This window comes from Micropterus salmoides, unplaced genomic scaffold, assembly GCF_014851395.1.
Source record: "Micropterus salmoides isolate LMB-PRFRI ecotype aquatic unplaced genomic scaffold, ASM1485139v1 Ms_hic_scaffold_1, whole genome shotgun sequence".
NCBI lineage: Eukaryota > Metazoa > Chordata > Actinopteri > Centrarchiformes > Centrarchidae > Micropterus > Micropterus salmoides.
In genome coordinates, this window is record NW_024040040.1 from 61293701 (window position 1) to 61321089 (window position 27389).

The following is a 27389-nucleotide window of genomic DNA, read 5'->3' on the forward strand; positions in this document are numbered from 1 at the left end:
CAACGTCACATTCCTGAAGTGAAACTGAATGCTTGTCAGAGCGACGGCAGAGCTGCAAGCAAGACGAGTGTTTTTATAACTGTTAAATAAAAAATCAAGCTCATCAAGAATTTCTCAGCATCACAACAGAGTCTCTGCCAAACACTGGTGAGTACAGCACATGATAATTACAGGTTCAATCACAAACTAACTCTTGTTTTTATTTTGTGATAGAAATCAAATTTGTTTTGGTATAAAAAGTGCAATAAACATTCTTTAATATACTGTGAGACATCCACGATTGTGTCCCTGAGCAAGACACTTAACCCCTAGTTGTTCCAGGGGCGTGTGACCTCTGACATGTATAGCAATTGTAAGTCGCTTTGGATAAAAGCGTCAGCTAAATGAATAAATGTAAATGTAAACTAATAGCCCACAAATATGTATTTCACCTGTTACAGCAGTTCCAGATACAACTCAACCGATACGACAATACACATTAAATTAAAATAAAATAGAGAAATACAAGATATAACAGAAATAGAAAAATAAGAGTTATGTGTACACTATATACAACTTTTATGTACAAATGTGATAAATATGAAACATCGCACAGGTCTCAGAAGGAGTGCAACAATTTTTTAATAACAAACATGAAATAATTGAGGGATCTAGAAATGTTGTTACAGCAAAACAAAACAAGATATATATGCGATGTAATGTGTGGGGAGACAAATAATGATTCCAAAGTAATGCTTCTCTATTTATATTACTATTTAACTCCCACAGTGGTGGCTGACCCAGAGAGATAATACACAGAATGTCTTGCTGTGAGGTAATAGCGCTGACCTGGTCCGCTGTGCAGACTACAGTCATATGTCGGATACAGCGATTCTTCTCTTTCACCCATTACTGTTGTGAACAAGAACCAAACAAGCAAACCATAACAGTTTCTTTCCTTCTTACCTGTGTTTCAAAAATAACAATTAAAGGACCAGGATTTTTCATTTTACTGCCCTATAGGCTAATTAACTTATTGGGAAATGAAGTTAGTGTTGCATGAATGTTTTATTTCCCAGATTTACAAAAACATTATGCAGTATTTGTGGGCTGTAGTGAAATACGTTACCACAAATAACCATAAATTTGCACACACAAAAAAGCATTCTTCACATTTCATTTTTGTTTTGATTGTGTAGATATGGCTTCTCCTAGCAGTCTGCTGTCTGAAGACCAGTTCCTGTGCTCCATCTGTCTGGATGTGTTCACTGATCCTGTCAGCACATCATGTGGACACAACTTCTGTAAAAACTGCATCACTGAACACTGGGATACCACTGACCAGTACCAGTGTCCCGCATGTGCAAAGCTTTTCCACATAAGACCTGAACTGCGGGTCAACACTTTCATCTCTCAGATGGTTTCTCAGTTCAAGTCAGCTCTGCAGGAAGCCAGCAGCAGCAGCAGCAGCAGCAGCAGCAGCAGCAGCAGCAGCAGCAGCTCGGATCAACAAGAGTCCAAACCAGGAGAAGTTCCCTGTGACGTCTGCACTGGAACCAAACTGAAGGCCCTGAAGTCCTGCCTGGTGTGTCTGGTCTCCTACTGTGAGACTCACCTGGAGCCTCATCTGACAGCTTCAGGCCTGAAAAGACATCAGCTGATCGACCCTGTGGAGAACCTGGAAGCAGGATGTGTACGAAGCACAATAAACCTCTGGAGCTGTTCTGTAAGACCGACCAGACATGTGTCTGCATGCTCTGCACTGTTTTAGACCACAGGGCACATGAGTTTGTTCCTCTGAAGGAAGAATATGAAGGAAAGAAGGCCGAGCTGGGGAAGACAGAGGCTGAAATTCAGCAGATGATCCAGAAGAGACGACTAAAGATTCAGGAGATCAAACACTCGGTCCCCTTCAGCAAGGAAGATGCAGACAGAGAGATAGGAGAAGGTGTTCAGGTCTTCACTTCTCTGAAGCAGTCTGTTGAGAGAGGCCTGAAGGAGCTCATCGACACCATCGAAGAGAAGCAGAGAACAACAGAGCAACAGGCTGAAGGCTTCATCAAAGAGCTGGAACAGGAAATCTCTGAGCTGATCAAGAGAAGGACTGAGGTGGAGCAGCTCTCACGCTCTGAAGACCACCTCCATCTTCTCCAGAGTGTCCAGTGCCTGAACATCCACCCTCCACCGACCAAGGACTGGACCAAGATCAGCGTCCATCCACCTTCATATGAGGGGACTGTGGTGAGAGCTGTGGCTCAGCTGGAGGAGACGCTCAGTAAAGAGATGAAGAAGCTGTTTGAGTCTGAGCTGAAGAGGGTCCAGCAGTATGCCATAAATGTGACTCTTGATCCTGATACAGCACATCCTGAACTCATCCTGTCTGATGATGGGAAACAAGTGAATCATGGTGACGTGAAGAAGAATCTTCTAGACAATCCAAAGAGATTTTCTGCCAGTCTCTGTGTTTTAGGAAAGCAGAGTTTCTCTTCTGGCAGATTTTACTTTGAGGTTCAGGTTAAAAAGACTGACTGGGATCTAGGAGTGGCCAGAGAGTCGATCAACAGGAAGGGGCTGGTCACACTTAGCCCCGATGAGGGTTACTGGACTATATGGTTGAAAAATGGAAATGAGTACAGAGCTCTTGATGACCCTTCAGTCCATCTCTCTCTGAAGTCTCGGCCTCAGAAGGTGGGGGTGTTTGTGGATTATGAGGAGGGTCTGGTCTCCTTTTATGACGTAGATGCTGCAGCTCTTATCTACTCCTTTACTGGCTGCTGCTTCACTGAGAAACTCTTCCCATACTTCGATCCTGGGCTTAATGATGATGGTAAAAACTCTGCCCCTCTAATTATCTCTCGTGTCAATGACACTAAGTAGACTAAAAACTTTTCCTTCTACAATACTTGGACTCATGATCAAGTCATGGGTTTGATGATTTCATCCTCAACTTGAAAAAATCCACTCAAATGTCCTTTGACTTTATTTGGTAATGAGACTAATGTCTTGAAAGACTTCCTCTTCCCTAGGCAAAACAGGAAGACTCTCAACCGGACCAACAGCACAAGAGGCAGAGAAGACTGTGGGCACAGTTGAGGTCATGGCATGATTTGTTATTATCATTTATATTCCAGCAAACATTTTGCTGGAAGCACAGCTGTACGGCATCACTGATGGCTTCATTAGTACTGAAATACAGCTACTAATTGTATTAGTCACACCTTTCAAAATGTCAACAATAAGAAAGGTCTGTTACATTTAACTTTAGGTATTAACAAGAATACAATTCATAAATTAATATTCTGCATAGCTAATCAGCTATTTAGTGTGAACTAGCTACCATAATTTAAAAAGCTTCGTGCTCCACTAGCCTTGCTTCCACGTGTATTTTCAGATGGAGCTTTACTTTTATCAGCCTGTTTGAAACAGGACACTAGGGGTTTTCATTTCCAAGCTAAATGGAAAACGGTAAAACGCTAAACGGTGTTGACTGATGTTCTGGCTGGTAAAAGTTAATGTTTTTGAGTACTAAGAAAATAATAATTGTTTTTTTAAAATGATGTTTGCTTAAATTTAACTGACCAGAACAGCAGCATATTCATAGCAACTCCAAGGTTCATCATTTTATTGCCGAAACAGGTTTTATATGAATGAATATCACGTATATGACCACATACTGTATGTTTGCACTATTTGATTTGTTTATTGTTAAGTTCAGCTGCACTTGCTAAAGTCTTTCATATGTAATTGCACTACAATTTGGGGTTTGTTCTATATGTGTATTTATATATGTTACAATTGATAGTATTACTATTTCTCTACACCTATTAGATGAATTGGTATTAAAGTTTGTACAGACTGTCTTGGTTCGCAGAAGATGGATCCTACTGACTTTGGTGAACCAGAATTTTCCTCTGAAGCCATCACAAGGCTGATATTTGTGGTTGAAATATATTGACAACTATTCAGTGGATTGCCATGAAATTTACAACAGATAGATCCCAAGAGGATACATTCTGACAACTTTGATGATCCTCTTTCTTTTCCTCAAGAGACACCAGAAGGTCAAAGTTTTCACTTATGTTGTGATACATAGTAACATCTACTAGACTGGCACAACATTTGGTACAGACATTCATGGTTTCCAGATGGTGTATCCTGCTGACAGTCTTGCTAATCATCAACATGTGAGCATTCACTGTAAGCATGTTGGTATGCTGCTGTTAGTATTTAGCTCAGATCTGCATGAAGAACAGCCTAACAGAGCAGCCAGCATGGTAGTAGACTCTTGTTATTTGATACACTAACCTCTATAGCTCTATAGAGTTCTTTACTTGGGCTTTTCATGGTTTATGAACTTTGGTTGCCTGCCCCATCCTGATAGTTTCACTCGTGTCTAGTTACCTTCCCCTGACTTCTTTACTTGGTCTTTGCTTGTTTTATGAACATTGGTTGTCTGCCCCACCCTGATTAGTTTCACTTGTGTCAATTTATTCTCCCCTCACTTCTTTACTTGGTCTGTGCCCGGTTTATGAACTTTGTTTGTCTGCCCCATCCTGATTAGTTTCACTTGTGTCTAGTTGACCTCCCCTCTATTATTTACTTGGACTTTACTCAGTTTATGAATTTCGGTTATCTGCCCGACCCTGATTAGTTTCACTTTTGTCTAGTTATCCTCACCTCAGTTCTTAATTTGGTCTTTTCCCAGTTTATGAACTTTGTTTGTCTGCCCCACCCTGATTAGTTTCACTTTTGTCTAGTTATCCTCCCCTCACTTCTTTACTTGGTCTTTGCCTGGTTTATGAACATTGGTTGTCTGCCCCACCCTGATTAGTTGTATTAGTGTAGTATTACAAAGGAAAGAGGGTTGGGTCTGCAGTCCTCTTAGTGAGGTATGTCAAAAAGATCAACAAACATTAAGAAAAAATAGTGTGTATTGAATGTACTGATTTGTAACTTTTGTCTGTAAGGTGAAAAGAATCCTTGTTGTTCATTTTTGAGGGTTTTTTGTGCCTTGACGCTAAGGCAAGTTTGAGAAACACGTTACGAGATACATACTTTATACAAGAGAAACAATAAAGGAAGGTAAAAAGCTGACCGTCTTGATTTTTGCTTGACCTGTAAGTTGTCTAATAAAAAACACTTAATCTAAATTTAAACCTGATTTTGCTAAGGAGCAAAGAAATGTTTTTTAGATAAAACTGTTTCACTTTCTAAATCTGTCAGCAGGCACAGAGAGCTTACAGGGGAGTGGAAAGTCACCAGTTTAGAAATAATTCACTGATCACAGCGTCAGGGGAAGTATACCTGGAGCTGCCCCTTCTCCCCTTTGCCATGATCCCTTATTGCTAATCTGAGTGAAACACATGCAAAAACTACGGCTAATTGCACAGATGAAAATATTTTCCTCCTCATAGGGAAGGAGAACATCTTTGCAGCGGTTCAAGGGAATATATATGTACCATCAACAACATGTCAGTTGACACGAAAGCTGGGGTAGTGGTTGCAAGTAGCAATTAAAATTTTTGTTGACAACTAAAGAAATGTGCTTATTTAAATCACTGTTTGTCATGGGTGTAGCTATTTTTCTGGTTCTAGCACTGAAAGATGGCATCCCCATTCTGAAATCCACTTACAAAGCTCTGACTGGCTTAACAGGGTAATACCAGTTTAAGGTAGTACCTGTCAAAATCCAAACCATGCTGCCATTAACATGTCATCCTTCATGCTCTGGAGAACCCTGACTCCATCTCCATTACTGATGATCCATTATTCTTCCTAATGCAAATAAATACGCATATTTTTATAAAGCCATAAATATCAAACCTTGACTGGCTAGTGAAAAAGTCACAAACCTCAACAGGAAACTGAAAGTTTGTCAGAGCAACAGCAGAGCTACAGTCGAAACTAAGAATATATAAACTCATCAGGTCTTTCTCAACAATACAGCAGAGTCTCTGCCAAACACTGGTGAGTACAACTAATCATATCATATTATTATATACATATAATAATTTTTATAGTTTCAACAACCAGCATTTACACAAATCTTCAGCTCTTCTCAGACAGGATGTGGTCTATTTAAAATGCGCAATGAGATAACTTTTATTATGAATTGGTATAATATCGATAAAATTGAATTGAAACAGACATTCCAGTTCAAAATGATCATATAGATATCCTAAATTACTTTTTTTAAAAGTCATACAATACACTTAATAAAATCAGAATCAGAATCAGAATCAGTTATATTGCCAGATATGTGTACACATACGAGGAATTTGACTCTGGATTGTACAATGCTCACAATGTGCTGACTTATACAATAATACAATAAAACAACAATAATCAAACACAGGCTACAGTATAGAGAACACATATATACACACTATAAACAAAAACAGCCAGATTGAGACAATAGTGCAATGAGCAGAGTGCAAAGGATGCAGGAGAAAAGGAGTATTACCATTGTTGTTATTATTATGTACATGTCGGAGGTGGATGTGATACACAGGTGCACATACACATACAAGCATACATGTACACAGTGTGATGAGTGCAAAAAATGCTGGAATAAATAAGTATTATGTGCAGGTGTTATGTACAAGAGGTAGGTGGATTTGGTATACAGCATTTACAATATACAATATGAACAGTATGAACAGCTCTGAAATAGAGAATGATGAATAAATAGTAAGTGGTAGCCAGTAAACAGGTAGCAGAGTTACTGGGTTATTGCACAAGAATTGTTCCTGACTGAGTCAGAAATCAGCTGTTCATCAGAGTGATGGCTTGTGGGAAGAAACTGTTCCTAAGTCTGTTGGTTTTGGCGTACAGTGCTCTGTAGCACCTACCAGAGGGGAGGAGCTGGAACAGATTGTGTCGGGGGGTGAGATGGATCTGCAGTTATGTTTCCTGCCCGTTTCCTGACTTTGGAAATGTATAAGTCCTGAATGGAGGGCAGGTTGGCACCGATGATCTTTTCTGCAGTCCTGACTGTCCGTTGTAGTCTGCTCCTGTCCTTTTTGGTGGCAGATCCAAACTAGACAGTGATGGACGTGCAGAGGACAGACTGGATGATGGATGTGTAGAAGTGGATCAGCAGCTCCTTAGGCAGGTTGAGCTTCCTGAGCTGGCGCAGGAAGTACATCCTCTGCTGGACCTTCTTGATGATGGTGTCAGTGTTGGGCTCCCACTTCAGGTCCTGGGATATAGTGGATCCCAGAAACCTGAAGGTTTCCACAGCAGATACAGGGCTGTTGAGTATGGTGATGGGGGGCAGAGTGGGGGGGCTCCTCCTGAAGTCCACGATCATCTCCACAGTTTTGAGCGTGTTAAGCTCCAGGTTGTTCTGGCCGCACCAGAGAGCCAGCTGATCAACCCCCCGTCTGTAGGCTGACTCATCACCGTCCCGGATGAGGCCAGCGACTTCAGGAGTTTGACAGATGGGTCTCCTGAGGTGCAGTCATTGGTGTAGAGGTAGAAGAGCTGTGGGGAGAGCACACACCCCTGGGGGGCACCAGTGCTGATAGTCCGGGTGCTGGATGTGATGTTCCCCAGTCTCACCTGCTGGCTCCTGTCAGCCAGGAATTTTGTGATCCACTGACAGGAGCTGAAGTCCACAAACAGGATCCTTCACCCCAACCGGCTCAAGGTTTCTGCCTCTTAAAGGAAGTATTTCCTTGCCTCTGTCGCCTTGTGCTTGCTCTTGGTGGGAACTGTTGGGCTTCTGTAAATAGCATCATAGAGTACGGTCTAGACCTGCTCTTTTATGAAAAGCGTTGTGAGATAACTGTTGTTGTGATTTGGCGCTATATAAATAAAACTGAATTGAATTGAATATGTCCCTGGAGAGTTGAGGTGTTGCACGATGTAAGGCAATCCCAAGTTGACAGCGTCATCCACTGACCTGTTAGCCCTGTAGGCAAACTGCAGGGGGTCCAACAAGGGGCCTGTAATGTCCTTCAGGTGGGCCAACACCAGTCTTTCAAAGGAATTAATGACTACAGATGTCAGGGTGACAGGTCTGTAGTCATTTAGTCCAGAGATGGAGGTTTTTTTGGGGACTGGGATGATTGTGGAGCGTTTGAAGCAGGAGGGAACTTCACACAGCTCCAGTAATATGTTGAAGATCTGTGTGAAGAAGTACTGGAGTTCAGTGTCTGTCAATCATATGATGGGACTGTGGAGAGAGCTGTGTCTCAGCTGGAGGACACACTTGGTAAAGAGATGAAGAAACTATTTGAGTCATTTGAGCTGAAGAGGGTCCAGCAGTATGCAGTGGATGTAACTCTTGATCCTGATACAGCACATCCTAAACTCATCCTGTCTGATAATGGGAAACAAATTAATCCTGATGATGTACTCTCCCAAATCTCCCAAATCTCCCAAACAACCCAGAGAGATTTTCTTTCAATCCCTGTGTCTTAGGATAACAGAGTTTCTCTTTGAGATTTTACTTTGAGGTTCAGATTAAAGAAAGACTGAACGGGATCTAGTAGTGGCCAACAGGAAAGAAGACATCCCACTGACCCCTGATAAGGCTTACTGGACTATATGGTTGAGGAGAAGAGTTAAGTACAAAGCTCTGACTGACTGACCCTGACTGACTCTCTCTCTGAAGTCTCGGCCTCAGAAGGTGGGGGTGTTTGTGGATTATGAGGAGGGTCTGGTCTCCTTTTATGACGTAGATGCTGCAGCTCTTATCTACTCCTTTACTGGCTGCTGCTTCACTGAGAAACTCTTCCCGTACTTCAACCCTGGTCTGAATGATGGTGGTAAAAACTCTGCTCCTCTGATCATCTCTCCTGTCAATCACATTGAGTAGAATGATCAACTTTAGACTCCAGTCTGACTCGAGCCATGAATTTGATCATAAAATCAAAAAAGATTTGTAAATAAACTATGAATTTAACAAAGGCTACTGAAAGATTTGATCTTGAAAACTTCAGAGACTTAAAAATTGTTTTTGTCTAGCATATTGAGATAAAGCATACTGAATTATGCCCTGCGATGGACTGGCAACCTGTCCAGGGTGTACCCCACCTTTCGGCCGATGTCAGCTGGGATTGGCTCCAGCCCCCCGCGACCCTGTACTTAGGATAAGCGGTTGACGATGGATGGATGGAGATTGAATTATCAAACAGTGTGTGAAACCACCTTAAGACAAGCTGAATGAGACATTTGCTGAGGTAGTGCAGCTCTCACATGCTGATGTTCCTTACCACTGACTATAGCTTGTAACTGCGTTTTTGTTGTATACAGACGTGTCTCAAATTTCATTTATTCCATTACTGGGCTGCAGACTGGTACACCAAACCCTGACGGACCCACCCTTGTTACAAATATTAATAATCTTGTAATGCCAAACCTCAAAAAACATAATACAACAATTAGGAAGATAAATAGAAGATGTATAATTTTTGTGCATGGTAAAAAATGTTTTTTTTTCTGATGTAAATAGAATAGAATATAGATATAGAGGATGTTTAAGGTGAAAACCGGATTCAAAATGTAATGTTATGTTGTTAGCATCCCTCCATCTTCAAGGGACGAAGGTGTAGCTTCCAGTTGGGCGCCCATCTGCACCATCGCAGGTGGCTGGAGAGCTCCAAATCTGGAGTCACAGTCTCTGTCACACTTACTGCAGGTGAACGTCAATACTTGTTGAGTAACTTGTTACGCAACATAATCTAATATAACAGTAATAACTGCCCTGTTTTTGGAATAGTGTGAATAAACAACAACTCTAGTGTTTGGTCCCACAAAAATAAAATTAATCTTGGGCCAACAACATGTCACTAAAATCTTACCTGATGGACTCAACAAAACATCAGCAACAGAGTTGCAGTCATAGGAGGAGTAGCAATGGAAAGGGAATGAAAATTCCATTGTTTTCCCTGAAATTAGGCTCTCAGGCAGCCCTTCTACTCCACATATGTACAGCCCACAACAAGCTACACCAGTCAAATCCTGTCTGCTGCTGTTTAGGAAGTACATAAGCCTGACAGGGAAATCTGCCTGCAAGGGTTATACTGGTCACAGCAAGGAGAGGCAGGGTTAAACTAAAATTACTGAAATTAAACTGAAAGTTTGTCAGAACCGCAGCAGAGCTGACGTCAAGACAAGTCTCTAAAAGAAAATTCAAGAGTACATCTGACCTTTCTCAGCAACATATCTGCCACAATTGGGACTCCTCTGAATTTTTCCTTTCAACCCTATCCTGTAATTTGGTTACGTATGGGAGCACACCAAATAATGAGCTAGAATTTGTTTAAAAGCCACTTTAATGTTGAACACCTTTTTTTAATGTTGCTATGTGTCCTCTGCCAAGCAGCTGACAGAAACATTGGATATGCACATCCTTCCTCTTTTCCATCAACCAGCACTAAAGTCAGATGTTCTAAGACAGGAACTTGTGAATTGCCTGATTCGGTTAATTTTCTTGTCCTTAGGTTTTACAACTCCAAAATATATAATACCATAAGTGATTCAGATGCACTAGTGTTTGTGTTTGTGAACACTTTACGGTGATATAACAGCAGCTTATGTGACGTAGTGTAAAGAGCAAGAAATTCTGTAGGCGCTTTCACACTGACTTTTTGACCAGGATAATTATGCCTGTTTGCTGCGCTGTGTGAAAGGTACGGTACCAGAACGGGGGGTCCGATTTGATCCGCCTCTGACCCAGAATGTTGGTAGTGACAGAACCAGAACAATGTCGGTGTGAAAAGCCACAGCCGGCATGGTTATGTGTATTACACTAAATGGTCTTTTTCTTCACTGCTGGTTGTATTGCTGGAATATTTTGTTTAGTATAGATGAATAAATGCGGCATATTGGTGGACATTCTTTCCATATTTATTGTGGGATCTCTGTGTGAAAGTGACATGTGTAAGGAGGTGGTGGGGTGGATGGATGAATGAGTCAAGTAAACTCAGGATTTCCCTCAGGAGACCAGGTTCCAGTTCACTGTGAAAGAAGTCAAAGTTGACATGTTTTAAGTTAAATTACGTTTTGTAGATGACTTACGTCACGTGACTTACACACACACATTTAACCCAAACCACAATCTTTTCCTAAATCCCAAACTACTACAATTTCAAAATGTTTACCACGTGTTAAATGCCATGTGACTTACATAACATACTTAACCTCTTGAACCCTGATTTTAGCTTTACAGACAAAATGTCCACAATGTTTAATAATGCATTTTTTTTCTGTATATGTGTCAGTATTTTGTTGAGGGCAAACAGGTTGATGACCCAAACGCAGGACACAGGAGCAGAAAAGGTTCTGTTTAAGATTTATTAATGAAAAGCGAGCACACTTAAAGAGAATCCAAAGTGCAGGAGTAATATCCAGACAGAAAATCCAAAGGGTGTGACAAACAAGTCCAAAACAAACCAAAATCCTAAACACAAACTTAAAGGCAACAAAGAGCCAGGCAAGGTTACAGGCAGTGTTTCAGGCAGGTACAACTGACACAGGTGACAGGTTGGAGCCCAACAAGCTACAGTGGACCACCACAGGCTGAACTGAACACAGGGTTTATATACTGTAGAGGTGCAAGGAGGGAGAGACACCAGGTGCGACACATCAGGGTAATCAGAAAAGAAATAGGCAGACAGGGTGATTGACAGAACAACAAAGTGCTAAAACAGAAAAGATCAACTTCAAGACAACTGGTGAGTGGGTGGTAGCGCAGTGGATAAGATGCATACCTTTGGTGCGAGAGATCCGGGTTTGAATCCAATGTATCCCTGAGCAAGACACTTAACCCCTAGTTTCTTCAAGGAAACAGGCATTTAACAAAATGAGATGCTTACCTCATTTTAAAGCGACGTCACTTAAATATGACCTGTTCAACAGCTGAATCATCTGTCCACTGTTAGAGCTGTGATCTCTGTCAGACGAGCTGACCAGCCTTTGGAACTAAAGGCTACAGATCATATTTTCACAATCCAGAAACATGTCTGTCAACATTATAACATGTACAAACATCTGGAGGTTCCAATAAACATTATAGCATCTGTTGAGAAACAGTCACAGATTACAGTAGCCTACTATCATGTACTACACAGAAATACAGTAAAATTTTCAGCTTGATGAGATGAGCGTTTTATCATCAGTCCCTTTACAAAATGACACAATAACATTTATGTCACATGGTCCCAATTAAAACTGTCTCCATAGGACTCTACTGTTGGAATGGTATATGCAGACTACGTGGGTACTATTATTAAAGCATGAAACAGATCAGTGCTAAACGCTCTGGTTGATATTACAGCCTAATAATTTGACTTCAGCAGCTGAGTGCACTGTTTTGTCACGATTATAGCAGCTCAATTGGTGTGATGCACGGATCATTTCGGACTTTAACGGAACTCATAAAGGCCTATGCCTAAATCCTCAACCCGCCCCCACCAACTAATTATTTTCTCAGATGTAGAGATCAAACCTGCATGGACATTTTACCACACCTCCACTGGTCCTTTTAGCTTTCCAGGTGATTTCTTTCTTGTGTTATGTTGATGCACTATGACTTTTATATTTAACGGTTTACTTTGATGATTGGAGAGGCTGCTGCCAGTCATTTAAACATTTCCATTCCCACAGTAATGTCACAGCAAATATCGTAGGACAAAACAAAAAAAAAACTGCATTATTAAACTTGACAGGACAAGCAGAGGAAACAGAATTAAACTTCCAGTTTCTATAATCCATGTTCAGACTCTGATGGAGCTCAGGATTTGTCAGGAGGACAGCTGATTTACTCCAAACAGTTTCAATGTATGAACCTGGACTGCATGTGAGAGCTTTTAGATGTGTAGAAGAACACAAAACATGAATTAACATTAGATCTTGACCAATCCTATTGGCGTGCCGGGAAATTTTTCATTATTAATTTATGTTGCTGTGGTCCGTGTGTAAATGCGCACTGCGACTCTGGAGAGGAGCTTCATCCAGCCGCTATTCAGTGTTCATTTTTACGATCCTGCTGCCCATTCACACATCACATTTAACAATAACAACATCAGTGATGTCAAAGTGAAATGACATTAAAGAATGTGGTTAGGACAGCGCTTCATGAGGCCCTACACAAACAGTGAAGGGCAGAAAGTTTGGCTGCGCATTTGATTATTTTTAATAGGCTTAACTGATGAAGTTATGAATACAACAGGAACCCTGTAGAGTCCTGCTCCGGCCATGGGTTGGTCCAGCTGCATGTCACGACTCTTTTAAACGTCACAGTGACTGAAAAGACTTCCGCAAAGGATACACTGATGTATCCTCGCTAATAGCTCCTCCAGCAAGCCTCCTCAATCCTCGCTCCTCGAGGTGCATTTTAGGAATGTCCTTCAAGATGGCGCTCTGAAATTGATTTCCAGGTCACAGGCTCAAGGATCGAGGATTGAGGAGGCGAGGAGGCACATATTTGGGAAATGAGAAAGGCCCCAAGTAATCAAACAACTGCAAAACAGGCGGAAAAATAAACTAAACACAGAGCAGACAGGAAGAATTGTGACAGTGACCCCCCTCCAAGGGATGTCCCCAGAAGTACTAAACCCAGAATCCAAATAAAACACATAGTCCAAACCAAGCCAGGAGGAGGGCAACCAAATCAAACACAGTCTCAGGCCAGGGCCAGACAAGGGCGAAACAGTTCAGGAGGGAGACGCAACAGGCCGAGCAGGTCAGGGACGGCCTGGTCACACAGGCTGACAAGGTTGGGTGGTTGACCAACTGTGAGGGCAAAAACCCTCCAGAGGCCGGGAAGGGGGCAGATGAAAAGGTAATGAACCTCAGGAGGCCGATGAAGGCGAGACCTCTCTAGAGGACTAGCCAGAGGTCTGCGACAGAGGTGCGGACCCACTGGAGGCCAAGGGTGAAGACCCTCAGGACCTTCTGAAGGCGGGATCTCACTAGCTTTCATTGCAAAGTAGTCCAAGAGTGTCATTTTCCCAGTGTCTTAGACCTGCCGTGAATGTCCTTAGATGCTGGCTTGCTGAGTCGAAGGCCGAAGGTTGCTAGCAGGCTTAGACTGCTGGGAACTCGCATGCAGAGACTTTGTGGTGTACAATATATGAGCATTTGACGCATAACAGTTTAAAATAGCACTGTAGCAGCTGGATAGAGGGTCAGTGACCTCTTAAGGGGAGAGCAGTGATTAGTGGTTATGTAGGGACTGAACCCTTCTATAGAATTTGACCTCTGACCCCTTGTTTTGTTACCTCAGAATAGCACTGTACCCTTATATGGGTTGGAGCTTTATTTAGCAGACTCAAACCCTTCTATGGTATCTAACAGATACCTAAACATGTCCTATATAAGCTGTGTTTGATGTACAGAGAGACAGAGTGGTTATCGGGCTGGGTCACTCTCCAAGCTGCTGCAGAGCTTGTAATTGATGCTGAACTCCTTGATGTAATAAACTTTTATGATCAAGAACAGTGTCAAGCAGATTTCTTCTCGACACATCATCGCAGCATTATTGTTCGGACACCACAACTTTAAAACAGAATTCAGATACAGTCTTAAAACAAAAATTCTTGACAGAAAGTAGCTCAAAAAAGCATCAGTCAACATGTCTCTAGGCACCCCCAAAGCCTTACAGGTGCTAGGCAGTTTTAAAATGTCCCCTGGGTCCATTCTAGGTCAATCAATTCTAGGTTGGTCCATTCTGTCAGGATTTGGTTGAGTGCAAACAGGATGAGGACCCAAACGCAGGACAGGCAGAATCGTGACAATATGCCTCTTCCAACACATCATTGCAGCTACATGATTGCTGTTTATTGGAAAATTCAAGATGACAATCATTTTATAAATTTTCCTACAGTTCAACCTGCCGGATTTGATATTTCTGAAAATGTAGTGATTTCTCACAACCTGCAGCTGTAATGATTGATCGATCCAGCAGGGTTTATGAGTTTCCAGCAAGCCTGTCGCCGGACTGGTACTTGCCAAAGCTTATACACGCCATTTTACTTTCTAAAGGTAATATATTTTGTACATCCCAGCAAACATATACATCATTTTGGGACAATTTACAATCAATGTACTTTGTTATTTAGGTATGAGGATGTGGCAATACCATGACTTACATAGTAACATTTAAATGTGTATTCCTCAAAATTAAGAAGATTGTTTTTTTTCCAAATGTAGTCACCCACTATTGTATACATACATATATCAATATATTACTTACTGTGCTACCGTTGATGTTTATATTTTTGCAACAGCATTAACTATACATTACAACTTTTCCCTGATTTGAAACCCAAATTCTGTGCTTCAGGATTTCAATCTGGGACTTCCCTGACAGCAAAGTCAGCTACCGTAGATCCCTATTGTTTTATCAAACAAAACATTTCTGTTTGAATTTCTTCACTCTTTCACTTTTGTTCTTGGTGTGTAGATATGGCTGCTGCCAGCTGTCTGCTGTCTGAAGATCAGTTCCTGTGCTGCATCTGTCTGGATGTGATCCTGTCACCATACCATGTGGACACAACTTCTGCAAAAACTGCATCACTGAACACTGGAATGTCAATGTCGCATGGAAGTGTCCCATGTGTAAAGAGCCTTTTACCACAAGACCTGAGCTGCACATCAACACTTTCATCTCTGAGATGGCTGCTCAGTTTAGAGAGGAAGCGCAACAGGAAGCAAGGAGATATATTTTGGCTTGGAGCAACAAGTGTCCAAACCAGGAGAAGTTCCCTGTGACGTCTGCACTGGAACCAAACTGAAGGCCCTGAAGTCCTGCCTGGTGTGTCTGGTCTCCTACTGTGAGACTCACCTGGAGCCTCATCTGACAGCTTCAGGCCTGAAAAGACATCAGCTGATCGACCCTGTGGAGAACCTGGAAGGCAGGATGTGTACGAAGCACGATAAACCTCTGGAGCTGTTCTGTAAGACCGACCAGACATGTGTCTGCACGTTCTGCACTGTTTTAGACCACAAGATGCACGATGTTGTTCCTCTGAAGGAAGGATATGAAGGAAAAAAGGCCGAGCTGGGGAAGACAGAGGCTGAAATTCAGCAGATGATCCAGAAGAGACGACTAAGATTCAGGAGATCAAACAGTCGGTTGGCCTCAGTGAGGAAGATGCAGACAGAGAGATAGCAGAAGGTGTTGAGATCTTCACTTCTCTGAAGGAGTCTGTTGAGAGAGGCCTGAAGGAGCTCATCGACACCATCGAAGAGAAGCAGAGAACAACAGAGCAACAGGCTGAAGGCTTCATCAAAGAGCTGGAACAGGAAATCTCTGAGCTGATCAAGAGAAGGACTGAGGTGGAGCAGCTCTCACGCTCTGAAGACCACCTCCATCTTCTCCAGAGTGTCCAGTGCCTGAATGGTGCCCCACCTATGAAGGACTGGACAGAGGTCAGCATCCATCCACCACATGATGGGACCATAAGGAGAGCTGTGAATCAGCTGGAGGAGAAACTCAGTAAAGAGATGAAGAAGCTGCTTGAAGCTGAGCTGAAGAGGGTCCAGCAGTATGCCATAAATGTGACTCTTGATCCTGATACAGCACATCCTACGCTCATCCTGTCTGATGATGGGAAACAATTGAATCCCGGTGATATACAGAAGAATCTCCCAAACAACCCAAAGAGATTTTCTCTCAACCCCTGTGTTTTAGGAAAGCCGAGTTTCTCTTCAGGCAGATTTTACTTTGAGGTTCAGGTTAATGGAAAGACTGAATGGGATCTAGGAGTGGCCAGAGAGTCAATCAACAGGAAAGAAGACATCCCACTGAGCCCTGATGAGGGTTACTGGACTATATGGTTGAGGAGAAGAATTAAGTACAAAGCTCTGACTGATCCTCCAGTCCGTCTCTCTCTGAAGTCTCGGCCTCAGAAGGTGGGGGTGTTTGTGGATTATGAGGAGGGTCTGGTCTCCTTTTATGACGTAGACGCTGCAGTTCTTATCTACTCCTTTACTGGCTGCTGCTTCAGTGAGAAACTCTTTCCATACTTCAACCCTGGTCTGAATGATGGTGGTAAAAACTCTGACCCACTGATCATCTCTCCTGTCAATCATATTGAGTGGACTGATCATTTTTAGACTCTGACTTGAGCCATGAATTTGATTACTTCAGAATTAATTTGACAAAAATCCTAAAAGATTTGTTAGTTTTAATGTAGTATATTGTGGTAATCATATTCAATCATCAAACAGCATGTGAAATCACATTAGGAAAAGCTGAATAATAAGTGCAGAGGTGGTTGCTGATTACCACCTCCTCCTAAGAGTTCCTGACCACTGACTATAGCTTGAAATGGTGCTAAACTTTGTTGTTTTTGTTGTATACTGATGTGTCTCAAATGTCATGTCTCCCATTACTTGGCTTTAAATTGGTGCAACACCAATTTCCAGTATGATTAATTAGCTCTACCACCCTGCTGGACCTACCATTGTTACAAATAGCAAGTATGCTCTAATGCCAAACCTTAAAACAGACTTCTTTTCTGATGTAAAAGCTATTTAGTGGAAAGTGAAGGTGGAATATGGATTCAAAATGTAATTATATTTATGATTTAATAAACTGATTACTGCAAATTTCCAGTTTTTGAAATACTGTCAATCACCTAAGCTTTACAAGAGGGAAAAACATGTCTTTTAGTCCGATGTTGCTTGTTACGTCCCCGCTCTCTAGGGGTAGGAGAGACGTAAACATAAACCAGATGGATTTGGTATGGGTGGAAAGATTATTTATTAAACAGTCTGATACACACAAAATGGTCAAACAGAAAATGGGCAAGTGGGTGCTGCGTAAAACAAAGAACCAAATATAACAAAAAGAGATCCCTCCTACATGAGGGATTACTAAACTACTCGAAAAGAATAAACAAAAACCTCTCTAGCCGTTGTTCAAAAGCAAAACACAGGGAGCGCAGCACCCCTAAACCTAGTGTCTCTAAAACAAGTATTTGCTAACAGGTGTGAGTGATCAGTGATGAGCTTCCCCTAGCCCAATTCTGTAGACCAAATACTGGGATCAGCCCAGGTGAGTTACCAACTCTCAGTAACACACAGATCTAACAAACACAGAAATGGTTGTTTCCACTGAGGACACGCACACACAGAGTTCAAGGTTAGGACCAGCGTCGGGGCAAACTACATGGTAAAAGGTAGCTTCCTCGACCCAGCAGCAGACCAGCCTATTTGAGAGAGAAGGCACGAAGGCGGTCCTGCAGGCAGCTCGGCGATTGGAGAAGGGTTGGTGCACCGCTCCAATCAGGATCGTCGGATGTGGGAGGCGGGATCAGCCAGACTTGCCGAAGACCAGCCAATCCCCCGCCTCACAGTGTAACACATGTAGGGAGAAACATAGCAGCAGTGACACACAGACAGCCGTAACATTGCTAAATTAGTTTCACCATATAATTTTTGTCTTTAATCAATATAATGATTTGAAGCTTTGGATTATCTGTTATATTTGAAAGGAGCCTTAATGAGCAGAGTGAACGGCAGTGAGGGACAGGGAGGGAGGTTTAGAATTTCTTGTTGGTCAAATTTGATTAGATTTTTTAAAAATTCTATTGATACTTGTAACTAGCTCAAATGTCCCTGTATGAACCAAGGCAGAGCAACACAACTCCTGTTTCAAATACACAGCTTTTCTGCTGAATTCACAGTTTTAGTTAACATCCTCTTTTAATCTGGCAGTCTTTGTTTACTATGGAGAACCTATGGGGGACATGGGCAAAAAAAAATTAAAAACCTCATGCGCACCAGATACTTTCTGATATTATCTCATGCACACCAGACACTTTCCTGTCAGCCCCAGATACTTTCTTGTGAACATGAGAAATGTGATTTGTTTCCTCCCCCAAATCCCCTCAGATGCTCTGGAAAACACCATTAAGTATAAAGTGAAGTATAAACTCACTAATGAGTACCAAGATACTTTCCATTATATACACATTTGACCAATACTAACCAGTGTAATGTTCAAACTGTACAAAAATGGCCAGATGACGCATGGGAATTTCATTTTCTTTTGGAGGATAGTGGACAGAGGCTATAGGGTAACAAAGCTACACCATTACACAACTTTGGTGTTTTCTCCCACAAAAATAAAAATAATCTTGGGCCAACAACATGTCACTTAAATCAAACCTTATGGACGCAACAAAACATCAGCAACAGAGCTGCAGTAAGGAGGAGGAGCAATGAATAAGGCAGGAAAAGGCTGTTGTTTTCCCTGGTATCAGGCTCTCCAGCAGCCCCTTCTCTCCAGATATGTACAGCCCACAACAAGCTACACCAATCAAATGCTGTCTGCTGCTGTGTGGGAAGTATAAGCCTGACAAGAAAGTCTGCCTACAAGGATTTACGTACTGGTCACAGCAAAGAGAGGCAAGGTTAAATAAAACTTCCTGAAATGAAACTGAAAGTTTGTCAGAGCCACAGCAAGGCAGACGTCGTGGGGACAAGTCTCTGAAAGAAAATTCAAGAACCCATCTGGCCCTTCTCAGCAACATAGCAGTGTCTCTGACTCTGACAAACACTGGTGAGTACAGGTGTTAATGTTTACTGTTGCATTAAAAAGATCTGCCACAACTGGAGTTTCCTGTATCTTCTTATGTGTCCTGTAATGTGCTCAAGTATTGGACAGATCAAATAATTAACTATAATTTTTAAAAAGCCACTTAAATGTTGAAAACTGTTTTTTAATATTGCTATGTGTCCCCTGTCAAGCAGCTGACAGAAACTCTGCATCCGCAGATCCTTCCCTTTTTCCATCAACCAGCATTAACACTAAAGTCAGCTGTTCTAAGCCAGTAACTTCTTGTGAATTGCATCATTCAGTTCATTTTCTTGTCCTTAAGGTTTTGTAACTCAAAAAATATATAATACCATAATAAATTTAGATGCACCAGTGTTTGTGTTTGAGAACACTTTTCAAGATACGATTTTAGATTGTTACAAAATTCAGTCACAACAACTGTTTACGCTGATAATACATCAGGTTATGGGTTTGTCAGCTTGTTGGAGTTCTTGTTTCAGCAAAATCACTGCATCTCTTTTACAGCCAGTCCTCACCAGAAAAATGGCCGTATAAGTTGATTATGCACCAGCTTGTTACGACCCATATTTTATTTTTTTGTTAGGCTGTGACCTCTCGTGGCAGAAGAAGTCAGGTGACATAGTGTCAAAGTCAGTGTAAGGAGGTGGTGGGGTGGATGGTATGTCAAGTAAACTCAGGACTTTCACTAAGGAGACCAAAGTTCAAGTCCCGTTTAACATGTTTTAAGTTAAATAACGTTTTGTAGATGTCTTACGTAATGTCCTTATTTTATGGCAGGAAAAAGTATGTGAACCTTCAGGAATTACCTAGATTTCGGCATAAAGTGGTCATAAAATTTGATCTGATCTTCATCTAAGTAACAACAATAGACAAACACAGTCTGCTTAAACTAATACCACACAAACAGTTATATGTTTTCATCTTCATATTGAACACAACTTGTAAACCTTCACAGTGCAGGGTGAACCTTTGGATTAAATAACTGGTTGACCCTCCTTTGGCAGCAGTAACCTCAACCAAATGTTTCCTGTAGTTACACGTCAGACCTAAACAAAGGTCTGGAGGAATTTTGGACCGTTCCTCTTTACAAAACTGTTTCAATTCAGCTATATTTTTGAGATATCTGGTGTGAATCTCTCTTTTGCCACAGCATGCCATAGCATCTCAGTCAGGTTGAGGTCAGGACTCTCACTGGGCCACTCCAGAAGTCGTATTTTCTTCTGCTGAAGTCGTTCTGTGATTTACTTTGTTGTCCTGTTGCTTCACCCATCTCCTGTTGAGCTTCAGCTGGCGGACATGTGGTCTTACATTGTCCTTCATTTTTCCGTTGATGATATCAACCCTTCCAGGCTCTGAGGCAGCAAAGCAGCCCCAAACCATGATTCCCCCTCCACCATACTTCAATGTTGGGATGGGGTTTATATGTTGGTGTGCTGTGCTTTTTTGCAATCACACATAGAATTGTGTGTTCAACTCAACTTGGTTTCATTTGTCCACGGAATATTTTGCCAGTAGTGCTGTGGAACATCAAGGTGTTCTTGTACAAACTTCAGACGTGTTATTTTTTGGACAGAATTTGCTTCCTCCGTGGTGTCCTCCCATGAACTCCATTCTTGTTTAGTGTTTTACGGATCGTGGATTCGTCAACAGAGATGTTAGCATGTTCCAGAGACTTCTGTAAGTCTTCAGCTGACACTCTAGGATCCTCACTAGCCTTGTTGAGCATTCTGCGCTGTGCTCATGAAGTCGTCTTTGCAGGATGGCCACTTTTAGGGAGAGTAGCAACAGTGCTGAACTTTCTCCATTTATAGACAGTTTGTCTTACTGTGGACTGATGGACATCAAGGCTTTTAGAGGTACTTTTGTAACCCTTTCCAGCTTTATGCAAGTCAACACTTCTTAATCTTAGGCCTTCTGAAAGCTCTTTTGTTTGAGGCTTGGTAACATCAGGCAATGCTTCATGAGAATAGTAAAATTAAAATTGGTGTGTTGTTTATAGGGTAGGGCAGCTCTAACCAACACCTCCAATCTCGTGTCATTGATTGGACTCGAGGTTGGCTTATTCCTGACTTCAAAGCTCCTACGTTCACAGGCTTTTCCCACCATGCACTGTGAATTTTTACATGGTGTGTTCACTAAAAACATATAATTGTTTGTGTAGTATTAGTTTAAGCAGACTGTGTTTGTCTATTGATGTCACATAGATGAAAATCAGATCACATTTTATAACCAGTTTATGCAGAAGTACAGGTGATTCTAAAGACTTCACATACTTTTTCCTGTAACTTTCTCGTTGTACTTTCCAGTGAGTATATATGTCATTTTCGGACAATTGACAATCAACCTACTTTGTTATTTAGGTATGAGGAGGTGGGAATTCTACGACTGGAGTTGTCAAGGGCTTCTTAGATGCAGATGCCAATTAAATTTGAGACTTTCTTATCTTGACTTGGGAGTAGTGTCTCCTAGATTTGAGAATTTCTGTTATTTCACAAACTTAGTCCCAGAATTTCTCCACAATATTGCAGTGTCTCTGACAAACACTGGTGAGTGCAGCTATTACATTAAAAAAGTATAAATGTCTGCCACACATGCCAACGTATATTTTTATTTAGTATGGGACATACCATAAAAGTCCTTATAATTAGTCCCTCAATCATCTGAAGATTTGAATCTTTCTGGTAAATTTCAAAATAGGAACTTAGTTCCACCTCTGGCTCTGGCATCTTTGATTTCTTCTTAAATACTGAGCAGGCTCCTTTAAGCAGGTTGTTTACCAATGGTGACTATTCGTCTTGTCCTGCAAAGTCAGGAGAACAGCTAAACTACCATAGGTCCCTATTGTTTTATCAAACAAAAAAGTTCTGTTTGAATTTCTTCACTCTTTCACTTTTGTTCTTGGTGTGTAGAAATGGCTGCTGCCAGCTGTCTGCTGTCTGAAGATCAGTTCCTGTGCTGCATCTGTCTGGATGTGTTCACTGATCCTGTCACCATACCATGTGGACACAACTTCTGCAAAAACTGCATCACTGAACACTGGAATGTCAATGTCGCATGGAAGTGTCCCATGTGTAAAGAGGTTTTTACCACAAAACCTGAGCTGCACATCAACACTTTCATCTCTGAGATGGCTGCTCAGTTTAGAGAGAAAGCGCAACAGGAAGCAAGGAGACGCAGCTCAGAGCAACAAGTGTCCAAACCAGGAGAAGTTCCCTGTGACGTCTGCACTGGAACCAAACTGAAGGCCCTGAAGTCCTGCCTGGTGTGTCTGGTCTCCTACTGTGAGACTCACCTGGAGCCTCATCTGACAGCTTCAGGCCTGAAAAGACATCAGCTGATCGACCCTGTGGAGAACCTGGAAGGCAGGATGTGTACGAAGCACGATAAACCTCTGGAGCTGTTCTGTAAAACCGACCAGACATGTGTCTGCATGCTCTGCACTGTTTTAGACCACAAGATGCACGATGTTGTTCCTCTGAAGGAAGAATATGAAGGAAAGAAGGCCGAGCTGGGGAAGACAGAGGCTGAAATTCAGCAGATGATCCAGAAGAGACGACTAAAGATTGAGGAGATCAAACACTCGGTCACCTTCAGCAAGGAAAATGCAGACAGAGAGGTAGGAGAAGTGTTCAGGTCTTCTCTTCTCTGATGGAGTCTGTTCAGAGAGGCCTAAACGAGCTCATCGACACCATCGAAGAGAAGCAGAGAACAACAGAGCAACAGGCTGAAGGCTTCATCAAAGAGCTGGAACAGGAAATCTCTGAGCTGATCAAGAGAAGGACTGAGGTGGAGCAGCTCTCACGCTCTGAAGACCACCTCCATCTTCTCCAGAGTGTCCAGTCCCTGAACATCCACCCTCCACCCACCAAGGACTGGACAGAGGTCAGAGTGCATCCACCTTCATATGATGGAACTGTGGTGAGAGCTGTGGCTCAGCTGGAGGAGACACTCAGTAACCAAATAAAGATGCTGTTTAAAGCTGAGCTGAAGAGAATCCAACGATATGCCATAAATGTGACTCTTGATCCTGATACAGCACATCCTACACTCATCCTGTCTGATGATGGGAAACAAGTCAGTCATGGATATGTGAAGAAGAATGTCCCAGACAATCCAGAGAGATTTTCAAATTCCATTTGTGTCTTAGGAAAGCAGAGTTTCTCTTCAGGCAGATTTTACTTTGAGGTTCAGGTTAAAGGAAAGACTAAATGGACTTTAGGAGTGGCCAGAGAGTCGATCAACAGGAAAGAGAACATCCAGCTGAGCCCTGAGGATGGTTACTGGACTATTTGGTTGAGAAATGGAAATGATTACAAAGCTCTGACTAACCCTCAGTCCGTCTCTCTCTGAAGTCTCGGCTTCAGAAGGTGGGGGTGTTTGTGGATTATGAGGAGGGTCTGGTCTCTTTTTATGACGTAGATGCTGCAGCTCTTATCTACTCCTTTACTGGCTGCTGCTTCACTGAGAAACTTTACCTGTACTTTGGTCCTTGTCCTAACGATGGTGGTAAAAACTCTGCACCTCTGATCGTCACTCCTATCAATCACACTTAGTAGACCAGCTATTTGATTTTCCATGAAAGCAATCAGTGTAAAGTAGTTTTGTTATTGCATCTTGTTTGTCTTCAATGTATCCCACTATCACTCACTGCCACAACATGCTCATGTGTGACAATCAATGAATAAGAGAACAATTTTTTAAGGTAAATGTTGATAAAACCAAGGTACTTTTGGTTGGTCCTAAGTCTAAAAGAGATACCGTTCTTGGTAATGTTGGGAACATGGCGCACCAGACCAAAACAAAAGTAACTAGTCTAGGTGTTATCTTAGATGCAGACCTTACCCATTTAAAGAAGTCAGCCAAACAGCTTTCTTCCACCTGAGAAACAATTGTGGCCTTTTTTAACACAAGATGCTGAAATATTAGTCCATACTTTAATCAATAGTAGGTTATAACAGGAACTGATACACAACTCTGAAGCTAGACTCCTTACTAAGACCAAGAAGAGAAAGCACATCAACCCGCTTTACCCAAATTGCATTTGGTCGTTGTTACTTACAGAATCGATTTTAAAGGTTCTGTTAATTACTTTTAAAGGCCGAAATGGCTTGGCACCTTTATATATCTCTGAACTTTATAATACCTTATCAATCACAAAGGAACCTTAGATTCTCTTATGACGAACTTTTAATTTTGCCCAAAGTACTGCACAAGCAAAGCGGGGAGGCTTCCTTTTGCATTATGTACCAAAATTATGGAACACCTTGCACAAATATATTAAACAGGCTAGCTTTGTCAACATCTTTTAAAAAGAGCTGAATAGCAATATGAGCAGGCATTTCGTTAACTCTCCCCGTGAGCTCTTGCTTCTCTCCAATCTTAACCATTAATACTGTATTCTTTATGTACATATACCTCTGAGAAGTTTTGTAAAAAGTCATTCGTACTATGGTTTTATGGTACTATGGTAATTTATAATTTTCTTTTACTTTGACTCGTTATATTTTACCAAAATTAGCTTTATTATCATGGTCCTAAAAGACTGCACTTACACAAGCTATATTTGCACTGCATTGCTTTACTATTTAATATATATCAAATTTTATATTTTTTTTCTGTGTGGCTATATTGGTTTTAACTGTGCTAGGCTAATATATTTTTTTGTCTTGTTTGCAGGTAACTGTCATTTCTACATTTTTCATCTGCTTCGTTTCTCATCTGTTTTGTTTGAAATGCTCTAGATGTAAAGCACTTTGAGCTGCATTGTGTGTAATAAAAGGGCTATACAAATAAATAAAAAAATGTTATTATTATTATTATTATTATTATTATTATTATCATCATTATCATTATCATTATTATTATATGTTGTTTAAGGACACTTGACATCTGACCTATTTTGTTGTTTAGGTACGAGGATGTGTCGTCCTTAACATTTGTGTGGACTCCACATATGAATTGGGCTTCACAGTGAATTGTCTGACCAGTGTAAAAATGTAAATAGATTAAAAAACGCTAAACACAGATTCATGAGTACAATATTTTGCAATCTGTGTGTTTATGTTAATCTTACATTAATTGTGTTTTTTATATCTTTATACAGAATACTGAACTCACATTCATCAGGTGGACAGAAAAACAACTCGGGGTGACTGTGTTGCTCTGCTTCTGCTGGATGTGTAAATGGACAACTGTTTGCACACATCAGAAGTTGTAAAAAATAAATGCTTTTAAGACAATACAGACAAACAGTTCAGGCACAAAAGTCAACTGTGTTTATTCCACACTAACGAAATTACAAGAACTCAAGATTAGAAACAGTTATCTCTTGACAGCCCTCATATATTTAGGATATTTATGACAGGCATTACACACACTACTGTAAATATGTTTGTATTTAGTGTCCCTGCTTATACCTATGTTTATATTACATATTGTGCATAGCCTATAGCTACGTGTTTCTACGTCACCATGATAACTAAAATACCTAAAATAAGTAAGTATTACTTATTATCAGTATTTTTCAGTATTCAGTATAACTAAGATACTTTATTTACTTATTTTGCTCTAATCTTTTTTCATTTAAATACCTCTTTATTGGACGTTTTACCTCTTAACCCCTCTTGTGCTGCTAGAACATGTGAATTTCTCTTCTCTGGAATTAATACAGTATCTTATCTTATTCTATTCATCCTTATTAATAACTACTTAATAATATATCAGTAACATTGCTGGTCACATTTACTCAGAATGGGTATCTGTATTTTTATTACCAAACTGGTGGCTGTTAGACGTTCTTCCCCTTTTATAAATTATTATTATATAATCAGAATGGGCTCAATTGAAAGACATGATAATGTTACAATATGAGCAGCACGGAACAGATGAATACCCAATAAAATGTGGGGGGAAAAACCCAATACAATTAGTCAGTGTATTATTTTATTGTAATATCTTTTTATATTGTATTGAAATATATTTTTTAATTGTATTTAAATGTCTTTTATATTATATTAATATACATATACTTAATGTGCGGCTCCAGAGACTCAATGATGTGCTGCACACTTGTTCAGCAAACATATGTGTTAGGTTTGGCCCCCTTTTCGTTAACATGCTGTGAGCAGGGTTTTGTCCATTAATCTCTGGATCCAGAGCAAGAGCAAGACCTCCACCACTGGACTGCTCAGATACACTGAAGGGAAGGCTTTCAAGTTTCTTTGTCAATCATGTCTTATTCTGACAATAAAAATGGCTCCTAAGCACCAATAGAAGGCATGTTTAGCTTATAAACATGTTTTTTGTGATGGCTACTCTGCTGTTGAAGAATAAAATAAATGAGCAGCCAAAGAATTGTGCTGTGAAAGACTTAATATCATGTTAACAATGATTGCATTTAAAAACACTAACAACATAGAATTTTGAAAGTAACCACTGAAAGTCAGTAAGGACTCCACATTTTGTTAGCATCAACAACAAACAGCTCTGTAAATTTGCAAGCTTTAATATTAATGTATCGTAACTCAAATCAATGTCAGGCATATTAAGTAGTACTCTGAGGACTGTTCTTTATATATTTATCAATGCAGCTGTTCTTATCAAATGAAACAGGCACTTCACTCCTGGTTTCAATAGTAAATGACAATTACCAACAAAGAAACACTATATTCTAAGCAGACACGTTTAACAAAACATAAATCACAAAGTAACTTTAGTGTTTCAAACAAATAGGAGACATAGGAGCAAATTTTAACAAAACTTTCTTCACTGCCATGCATCATGGGAATTCTGAGGCACGGGGTGATATAGAGCAGCCTAAGTCCATCCCTCTATATTTAGTTTGTTACCATTAAGTTCAAACACCATAGGC

The 27389-nt window shown here is 40.9% G+C and overlaps 3 pseudogenes; all 3 read left to right on the top strand.

The window, feature by feature from the left end:
* Nucleotides 1-26: 26 nt before the first annotated feature.
* LOC119915114 lies at nt 27-5071 on the top strand (annotated as a pseudogene).
* Nucleotides 5072-15396: 10325 nt separating this feature from the next.
* Nucleotides 15397-17560, top strand: LOC119915156 (annotated as a pseudogene).
* A 1739-nt stretch (nt 17561-19299) lies between these two features.
* LOC119915181 lies at nt 19300-25545 on the top strand (annotated as a pseudogene).
* The last annotated feature ends 1844 nt before the right edge of the window (nt 25546-27389 follow it).